At 43.7% G+C, this 7766-nt stretch overlaps 1 long non-coding RNA gene across 3 annotated transcripts; it reads left to right on the top strand.

Moving 5' to 3' along the window:
* Positions 1–347: 347 nt before the first annotated feature.
* On the top strand, positions 348–6013 carry LOC129622363 (uncharacterized). Of its 3 annotated transcripts, XR_008699930.1 has the most exons (6): positions 348–514; positions 704–972; positions 1189–1290; positions 3477–3625; positions 4189–4387; positions 5613–6013. It is a non-coding gene; the product is annotated as an uncharacterized LOC129622363 (long non-coding RNA). The 3 variants fall into 3 exon arrangements; XR_008699928.1 differs by lacking the exon at positions 1189–1290 and having other exon boundaries at positions 351–514; XR_008699929.1 differs by lacking the exons at positions 1189–1290; positions 3477–3625 and having other exon boundaries at positions 351–514.
* Positions 6014–7766: the final 1753 nt, after the last annotated feature.

The following is a 7766-nucleotide window of genomic DNA, read 5'->3' as shown; positions in this document are numbered from 1 at the left end:
AATGAATGGTAGGGGTTAACCACAGCTGGCTTTCCACCTCTTCTTGCCCTGCTCCACCCCAGCATGGTGCTCATGCCCTGTACCCAAAACACCTGCCTGAGGGTGGGTGATGGTGTTTGCTTAGAGAAAGCTCCAGAAACCGGCCTGACTTTGGCAAACAAGCCTCTAGCAGGGGTTCTCAAACTTGACTGTACTGGGCAATCACCTGGGAGCTTTTGAAAGACACAGATGCCTGGGCCCATCCCTGGAGATTTTCCTTTAATTGGTCTGGGTGGGGCCCAAGACTGGTATTTTAAAAAAGCTCCTCAGGTGATTCTAATGTGCAGCCAGCCTGAGAATCCTGTTGTAAATGGATTGGACAGAATATTCCTTTCTTGCTCAGATGGGAGAAGAGCCTTGTCTGGAAGGGGCTGAGCGCTGGCTCCTCCTGAAGCTCCAGGCCCTGCCCCACACCTGAAGGCCCCAGCAGGACTTTTACTGCAAGAGTCGATACACTTAAACTTCGAAGGGCCAGGTAGTAAATATGTTAGGTCTCATGGACCATCTTCTGTGTGTCAGAGCTACTTTAACTCTGCTGCCGAAGTGGAAAAGCAGCCACAGACAATGTGTAAACGAATGAGCACAGCTGTGTTCCAAAGAAACTTCATCTACAGAACTGAAATGTGAATTTCATACAATTTTCTTGTTTGATTCTTTTTTCCAGCCATTTAAAAATGTGAAAATCATTCTTAGCTCATGCACTAGATACAAAAAGTGGTGGAATGGATTTGGCCTGCCAGCCCCCTGCTCCAAGAGATGAGTGGCAGCCGCTCTTCACAGCTTGATGGATGGCAAATCCCTCCCCACCCCTCCCATCCCTAGGCCTTCCTATCTCTCCATTGATAATGATCAGCAGCCAGCTCTCAGGACAAGGAGTGTCAATCGGATGGGAATGCTACTTCAGTTACTGCTGCACTTCATCCGGAACAAAAGGTAAAGAAAAACCTTAGGTTTTTAGCTCTTTGAGTCACAGATATTCTCCAAGTTGCTGAGGGCTCTGTAGCATGACTGTGGACAAACACCTTTCCTTACGGCATCCTCAGAATGAGGAAGGAGGAAGCAGCAAGGGAGACACTTAAATACTCTACGAGGGAGTGACTGAAGAGCTGTTGTCTCATTTAGTTAACCCTACTTCCCTCACGAATTTAGAGTTTGGAGCAGATACTCTTGGATGCTGCCCATGTCCTGGCCATACTTCCTGCTGGCTCACCTTCCGTGTTCTCTGAGAGGCCCCACGTCCAGCTCCACAGGGTAAATCATGAATGGTCTAAGTCAAGAAATAGATGCAGAAAAGGTAGTTCCTCTTCTCCTTCTGGGCCATTGTCTTGTGTGCCTGTTGATGCCTGCATGTTGATGCCTGGAACTGTGGCAGCTATATTGGGATCATGAGGAGAGTTGGTCTGGCCAGGATGCACCGAGGATGGTGAGCAGAAAGAGGGAAGCAAGTCAGATCCCTGATGACATTGTTGAGCCACTGGATGAACCAACTCTGGAGCTTCCCTCCTCTGGATTCCTAGTTATGTGCCTAAATATCTCTATTGTTGAAAGTCATTTCAAGTTTGAGTTTCTGTTTCTTACATTAAGCATTAAAACTGAAAACATTAAAACTCATACAGAGGTCTGGAAAGATATATCCTCCACAACATCCAATACTGGACATGTAATAGATTCCTTGTTGATTAACTAAAGGAATAATTTAAAATGCACACATCCAATTATTATCTAGCAAAGAGACTTATAAAGAAGCTCCCTTGTAAAAAAGTGTTGCCTCTTCCAGTGTTTCTGGCAGGGTAGCTTTCTGTATATTACTTAAAGACTCGTTGACAGGTAACAGTAACCAGGAGGCCCAAGGTCCCTTTCATCTGAAAAGCATGCAGCCCAGGAACTGACTTCCCAACCAGGCTGGTAACCAAAACTTTGATTATGAACCTAGCATCTTCTGTGCATCTCATAATTCAGAGAGAAGGACTAATAAAATCAACATGTAATGAGTCAGTCAGATATTTGCAAAGTTGCCCTTGTAACTCTGGGTTCTATCTCATAGTTTGTAATGCAAATAATATCCTCCTTTCCTGTTCCAATTACTTTGGCTACTTAACAGATTACTCTGAAACCTAGTGATGTAAAACAATCATTGATTATGCTCCCAAGTGCTGTGAGTCAGGTGTTCAGATAGAGCACAGTGGGAAAGCCTTACCTCGGTGGGGCAGCTTGAAGCCTGGGACTAGAATCATTTGAAACATCAGTCATTCACAGGTCTGGTTGTTGATGCCAAATAGATTGGAAGATCCGAGGGTTCTATAATTTCTCTTTCTATATAGTCTGTCTATGTGGTCTTTTAATGACAGCTTCAGGGTATCTGGACTTCTTACATGTTGGCTTAGGACTCCTCAGGTGCAGATCTGGAGAAAGACAGCTAGAAGGAAATCACATTGACTTTTATGACCCAGCCTCAAAAGTTATGCAACATCACATGCCCCTATTCTATTGCTTCAGGAGTACAAAATTCTGCCCACGTCCAAGGGGAGGGAATAAAGATTCTACTTCTTGATGAAGGAGTGGCCACAACACTTTATATTACATTACATTATAAGAAGAATAGGTGGGATGGGGTACGAACTGGTTCATGCTCCAGCCTAAACCTTCACCATCTCTCTAGGGCCTGTAGGGATTCTAGGATGTGAAGGCCAACAGATACGAAATTGGTCTGCCCTGAAGCTGAAACCCCTGCCAGGGGTGCCCGTCACGTGTGAAATATTGATAGTGCTGCCCTTAGGTTGGCTTGTTCCAAAGGAGCTCAGATGGGTCCCTGATAACTCCGTTAGGGTTTCTGCCTCAGAGAAAAGGGTGCAGATCTGTGTGACTCCAAGAGAGCTCAGCCTGGAGTCAGATCCAGAGGAAGCCTTGATGCTTGGTAACTGGAGTCTTCTTACGTTTAAACTGCTGCCACAGATTTGAGCGGTTGTTAAGAGACCAAAAAATGAATCAACAGGCTGATGATGCCTGTGCCTGAATTTTTAGAGTCTGAGAAGCACTTCAAGCTACATGTTTTATTGACATTTTAAACAAGCATTTGAAGTTCATTTCAGCTCAGTAAGCAAACAATCAGTTACTAGATGTACAGAGAGATGAGAGGAAGAGAGAACTGCCAAGTGGAGGGTGCTGAGTGGTGGTGGGGATGCTCGGTGAGGGTGGGACGGGAACAGGGACATTAGGGATGGGAGAAGGCGGGAGCTGCCCCAGTGTGCTCTTAGGAGGCAGCTGTGCGCCCTGACCCTGCTTCCCACAGGGAGCAGAGAGCAGAAATGCAAACAGATTACACTGAGTCAAAACCAGATCCTAGAGTCAGAGAGCTGTGTATCTTGAGTAAAGAGGAGGAGGAATGTTCCTTTCATCAGCATCCTTTAACTGCAGGAATCCTAATCCTTTTCTGACAGCTTAAGCATTGCTGCAGTGAAACCAGCATCACCCCAAATCAGAGACTAGTAACAAGAAAGTTTGCCATGTCCCTGGGAATGGCAATACTGGAAAAAAAGAAAAGAAACAAGCAGTATGGATAGAGAGTGAATTCCTAAAGGTGAAAAAGGTAAATAAATCAACTTAATCTGGAAGTCTCAAGAAGGATTGGTGCTTGGGCTCAGCTAAATGGGAGAGTAAGCTTGCCTAGGAGGTTTTGGAAACAAATTTCTAGCCCAATGCCCAGAGGCATTGTGTAAGATGTGTTGAATAGGAAGGGTCCTTAAAAGGAGGTGAACTGAATTTGCTCAGAGAATTTGAAGGAATGTATCCTTTCAAGACTCGCAGAACTAGTCTCCTGTGAGAGCCAAGGACTAGGCCCCTGGGACTGAAGTCCTGAAATAGGAAGAGCCCGTGAGCCATAGGCTTGGGCCCATGGTCACCCAGAATCTGACCCAGAGGACAGGAGGGTATTTCTCTGGATTTTGGTACCTTAGGTTGGGGTGCAGACCCTTATATACTTGCTGCTGCTGAGTTGCTTCAGTTGTGTCTGATTCTTTGCAACCCCATGGACTGTAGCCCACCAGGCTCCTCTGTTCATGGGATTCTCCAGGCAAAAATACTGGACTGGGTTGCCATTTCCTCCTCCTGGGGATCTTCCTGACCCAGGGATCTAACCTGTGTCTCCTACAGCTCCTGAATTGCAGATAGATTCTTTACCACTGAGCCACTAAGGAAGCCATGAACATCTTCTTCAGTCAGTATGGTTGATCCCAAGGAACTCAAAGAAGAAAAGTGATGCCGCCTTGGGTGCAGTGATGGTCCCTGGGAAATAAGTGACCACTGGGAACTGTGTGGGCTTGTCTTGAACCAGAAAGGAAGCTAAGGAGGCGTAAGTGATTGTCTGGTTAGGAGGGTGGTTCATCTCCATTATAGAATTGTGATCTCAAGCTGGAATGGCTTGAAAAATGTGGACCAAGTTATACACTTTTTTCATTGATTTGTGTAAATCCACATATAGTTATGATATATGTAATTCTAGGCAATTTCTTTCTGAGTGCAGGGAAAGTGTTAGGCAACAGTGTGCTCACAACACCCTGTGCTTTAGCTGCAGGGGTCGAGAAGGCAGTGAGGTATCTTGTGTGTGCCCTGCCCTATATCATTGTGAACATCCTACTAGGAAGTTTCAGGCTTTTACTCTTTAAGGCCTTGTCTGATGAAACTCAGTGTCAGTGTGAGAAATCCAGTGTTTCCAAATGTCTCCCTGCTCCCCATCTTTTAAGACCTCCACTATAAAAATTAAGCACTGTTTAGTATTTGAGCTTGAGTCTGGTGCGTTAGACCACTCAGCCATCCTGACAGTTTCACTGGTTAATGCTGAGCAAATCTTCTCTCTAAAACATCCTAATTTGGTTTACTTCATTTGAGTGTTTCTAATTGCCTTTCTATTTAAATGATCCATGGAAGTGGAAGTGGAAGTGTTAGTTGCTCAGTAGTGTCCAACTCTTTGCTACCCCATGGACTGTAGCCCATCAGGCTTCTCTGTCCAGGGAATTCTCCAGGCAAGAACACTGGAGTGGGAAGCCATTCCCTTCTCCAGGGAATCTTCCTGACCTAGGGATCGAACGGAGGTCTTCTGCATTGCAGGCAGATTATCGTTTGAGCCACCAGGGAAGCTCTAAACAATCTATATTTGATTTTAAAATGTGAAGGAGATTTTTGATGACTGAGAAACTTCTAAGATCCTTTTCCCACTGAGTGCATCAGAGAAGGCAGCAATGAGTGAAAAGAAACACCGGTGGGTCCTCAACTGTCCGTAGAAAGCAATCCTGGCTCCATGGACAGGAGGAGAGGATGATCTGCCACTGGAAAGGCCAGTGCCTGGCTCCGGGCCCTCAAATATGAAACTATAAGGTTCTGTCCTGTGAAAAATAAATGTCACCTTGATTCTCGGGAGAGCTTAGAGAGAGGACACAAGGCTCAGGAATAAACAAAGGAGGTATTAGTAGGTTTCTCTGTTGTCAAGTGTAGGGATGATTTAAAATAATTTTTTTTATAAATTCCCACAAAAAGGTAATACCCAATTACATCTTTATATATGTATTTTTTTTTTACAGAATTCCAATAATATAAAGTAATGAAGTGCTGAATATGTTCCAGCAGGTTTTCTCTATGCTTCACGTATGCTAACTCTCCACCGTGTACAAGCTGTGAGACCTCGAGCAAGTTACTTCATCCCCTTGTGCGTCTGTATCTACATCTGTATAATGGGAGCAGTAATAGTAGCTCCCTTATAGGGTGGATATGAGGATTAAAAAGTAATGGCTACCATTTATTGACTTTTCTGACTTCTTACCACACAGCAGTTATTATTCCAAGTGCTTCATATGAATAAACTCATTTAAATATTTTGTTTGTATGTGTAAAGAAATATTTATTTTTTGAAAGTAGAATTGTACAGTATGTACTATTTTGTCATTTTAAATTACATTAAATAAAACAACTTCATTGAATAAAACAGCTGGGACATTTTGTCTGTGTCGTTCAATGTTCTTATCACTTATCATTTTAATGACTTCTTAGAATGCCATAAAGCTGATATCATAATTTATTCAACCAGTTCCCTTTTCATGGACATATATGTAGTTTCCAGCTTTCATCTACCATAATCATTTTGATGAACAACCTAATAGTTAAAATTTCTCTCATGTTCATGATGGTTTCCTCAGAAGAACTTTCTAGAAGTGGAATAGCTGCATATGCATTTTAAACAATGTCTATGCCTTTGCCTGGAGAAGCCCATGGACAGAGGAAGCTGGTGGGCTACAGTCCATAGGGTTGCAAAGAGTCGGACATGACTGAAGTGGTATCACTCACACACACACACACACACACGCACACACACCACACACACACGTGACTTTCAGGCGAGCCTGTTTGCATTTCTGTTTCTACCAGCACTTTGGGTGCAGAGGATTCTTGTGTTTCCCACCCTCCACACTCACACCATGAGCAGCCTTCTGCCCCAAATTGTGAATTTGATGGTGGAAAATGTGGCTGCCTGTCATATTAATGTATATTTCTTCAGTTTTTGGAGAAGTCCCTCTTCACTTGAGTTGATCTTCACTTGGCAATTATATTTTTATGTGACTCTCATATGACTTCCCTAGGATATATTCTTAGAAGTGAGATTACTGAGTCAAGGGAGCACCTATTTTATGGTTTTTATTATGGTGGCATATTGCTCCTCCAAGAAGGTTGTGCCAAATTACTTTCTCTGGTAGAGTAGACTATTCATTTCCCCACACTGTAACCAACATCCGGTATTATTGTTGTTGTTACTTTTACATGTTTACAGATTCAGTTACGCAGTATGTCATAACCAGAGGTGGGAATATCAGGGAACGGATGTCAGCCCTAACCTGGTGCAGGGTACTGGAGTACCTCAGTGTGTTATACACCCGTTTAGTTGCTGGACGTGGGGGTATGAAGCAGGTGCCATGGCAGCTGGTGGAGTGGAGAACCTAGGGACTCTGGGTAGCCACTCTTTATTAGCTAGTCTGGAGGTATCATGCTGCTTGAACAGAGAGTATGACTTTATCAGTTACATCTGCTGCATCCCACTCCTGGTCCTGGCCCTACAGGGCATCTCATTAATTATTTATGAGGTTGAATGTCATTTATTGCCTATTTGCATGTTTTTCCTTTTGTCAGTTGTATGCTAATTTTCTTTGCTCCTTTCTATTTTTTCTCATTGACTGGTACAGATATTTTATATATATATATATATATTGACTGCCATTTATGTTGAAAATATTTCCTTCAGTTTGTTATGCAATGTTCAACTTTAGTTAAGGTGTTTTTTCCGCTATGAAGAGATTTTAAATATTCAGTTCAGTTCAGTCACTCATTCATGTCTGACTCTTTGTGACCCCATGGACTGCAGCAGGCCAGGCTTCCCTGTCCATCACCAACTTTCGGAGCTTGCTCAGACTCACGTCCATCGAGTCGGTGATACCATCTAACCATCTCATCTTCCGTCGTCCCCTTCTCAGGCCTTCAATCTTTCCCAGCATCAGGGTCTTTTCAAATGCATCAGTTCTTCCCATCAAGTGGCCAAAGTATTGGAGCTTCAGCTTCAACATCAGTCCTTCCAATGGATATTCAGGGCTGATCTCCTTTAGAATGGACTGGTTGGATCACCTTGCAGTCCAAGAGACTCTCAAGAGTCTTCTCCAACACCACAGTTCAAAAGCATCAATTCTTCAGTG

Source organism: Bubalus kerabau, chromosome 11 (genome assembly GCF_029407905.1).
Source record: "Bubalus kerabau isolate K-KA32 ecotype Philippines breed swamp buffalo chromosome 11, PCC_UOA_SB_1v2, whole genome shotgun sequence".
NCBI lineage: Eukaryota > Metazoa > Chordata > Mammalia > Artiodactyla > Bovidae > Bubalus > Bubalus kerabau.
This window is presented reverse-complemented; position numbering and strand designations above follow the sequence as displayed.